Here is a 2500-nt window from a genome sequence, read left to right on the forward strand (position 1 = left end):
TTTACGTAAAGTTCAGCTAAAAAATAAAAAATAAAATAAAAAAAAATGTCAGAAATGGGGTCGCAACCTCATTGGGGGTGATGCACCCCAATTTAAATTTACACCTGTACTGATTGAGCTATACCTATCTCCCCAAAAAAGGTAGAATAATTATCAAAATGTTCTATTTTTCATAAATTTATTAGGAATAAAAAGAGAGAGAGAGAGAGAGAGAGAGAGAGAGAGAGAGAGAGAGAGAGAGAGAGAGAGAGAGAGAGAGAGAGAGAGAGATTTGTTATGCCACACAGTCACAAATGTGCAGACATGAGACAGGTTACGGAGGATTTCAAGTTTAGAGCGAAACTATTGGCACTGTTGTTTCTAGAACTTTAAAATATGCCGCTCCAAGATTGTGCAATATACTTGACACAAAAAAGAACAAAGATATTAAGCCTTAAAAAAAGTTAAGACTTTTTTTTTCTTGTATTATGATAGTGTGAATGACAATAAACACGAACTTGGCAGTATAATTCCTAAAATATTACTGATAAGACTGCACAAGACAAAAATCCTGTAGGTCCTATGGCAATCCAAAGGTTTTTATGCTGAATAAGCAAAGTAATTCAGCATACATATGTTAAAAGCATGGTGTATCACAAGAGCATGATTATTGCACATCTTTCACAGCGTTTTTCCTGCAACCTTAAGGAACGTGCCATCTTCAATTATTTCAGGGGATGACAAGGAAGGTATCATGAAACGAGTACCATAAAAAATAATTGCAGGTAGTAAGAGGTCGAGTACTCGCTTAACTGAGGAGCCAGACCACTGACTAGCACAGTGGTTCCCAACCTGGGGGAAATTTCCCCCTGGTGGGAAATGTGAAGCTTCCAGGGGGGAAATAACTATACTACCTACTAACTAAAACAAGCGGAAAATGTCCACATAGTACGTGCGGCAATTTGTTGTTATCCATTGAATTGTGAAATGATCATATCATTTCTCACTGACATGATATTCAAGGGGAGAATTGGAATATCATGCCCATTTCTGAGGCAGGCGAGTGGGCATGAGGGCTAGGCGGGGCATGAAGGGGGAAATCTGGATGGTTGAACTGGGTGCAGGGAGGAAATGACAGAAAAAAGGTTGGGAACCACTGTACTAGCATCACCCATTACAGATACAGTGAGGCTTGTTAAATATTTAACTCCCCGACGCATAACTGAAATATAACCCCCCCCCCCACCCCAAACTTCTCCGAAACTGCAAGCTAGACAGACCTATCGGCCAATCAGCCTAGCAAAATTGAGCTACGACTCAATATCCAAATCTTGTGATCAATGTTAGTGGAGGTTTGGTGAAAAGTGAGATTACTCAAAAAAGAAAAAAAAAAAGAAAAAAAAAAGTATTCTAAGTGTGGTCATTTCAATGTGCAGAGGTAAACGAAAATTAAGAAAGTAAAATATGAAAAGACTATATATGCTGTAAAAGTATAATGAAACAGAAACTATCACCCCTTTTAACAATACTTTCGACGAAGAATCCATACCTCAACACAGTAACACCAAGCCAGTAACTTTAGAAAGATAATAATAATTTTTGTTCCGTTATATTTTATAGTCTAATCTTTAGTAATCCTCTGTATTACTTTCTTTAGAATTGATCTAATTAATGTATCTTTCTCTTTTTTTATAGCGGTAGGTGCTTTGTGGTGTCAGCTTGGAGGTGCTGCCATTTACATGGGACCTCTGATCGTCAGAGCACCAACAGAGGAGACCACACCAGAGGATATTCGAGGCGACATAATGAAGCTTATGTATATACGTAAGAAAGACTGAACTTTCTTATATTTCCATTATCTTTTGGTAGAAACAGACTTTTGTAACAATGACTGAATTTTTCATCATTCCTACATTTCCATTATCTTTTGGTAGAAACAGGCTTTTGTAACAATGACTGAATTTTTCATCATTCCTACATTTCCATTATCTTTTGGTAGAAACAGACTTTTGTAACAATGACTGAATTTTTCATCATTCCTACATTTCCATTATCTTTTGGTAGAAACAGGCTTTTGTAACAATGACTGAATTTTTCATCATTCCTACATTTCCATTATCTTTTGGTAGAAACAGGCTTTTGTAACAATGACTGAATTTTTCATCATTCCTACATTTCCATTATCTTTTGGTAGAAACAGGCTTTTGTAACAATGACTGAATTTTTCATCATTCCTACATTTCCATTATCTTTTGGTAGAAACAGGCTTTTGTAACAATGACTGAATTTTTCATCATTCCTACATTTCCATTATCTTTTGGTAGAAACAGGCTTTTGTAACAATGACTGAATTTTTCATCATTCCTACATTTCCATTATCTTTTGGTAGAAACAGGCTTTTGTAACAATGACTGAATTTTTCATCATTCCTACATTTCCATTATCTTTTGGTAGAAACAGGCTTTTGTAACAATGACTGAATTTTTCATCATTCCTACATTTCCATTATCTTTTGGTAGAA

General features: G+C 35.8%; 1 pseudogene; it reads left to right on the top strand.

The window, feature by feature from the left end:
- Nucleotides 1–2500, top strand: part of LOC137646850 (solute carrier family 49 member 4-like) — a 101839-nt pseudogene that overhangs the window by 90026 nt on the left and 9313 nt on the right.

This window comes from Palaemon carinicauda, chromosome 1 (assembly GCF_036898095.1).
Source record: "Palaemon carinicauda isolate YSFRI2023 chromosome 1, ASM3689809v2, whole genome shotgun sequence".
Taxonomy (NCBI): domain Eukaryota; kingdom Metazoa; phylum Arthropoda; class Malacostraca; order Decapoda; family Palaemonidae; genus Palaemon; species Palaemon carinicauda.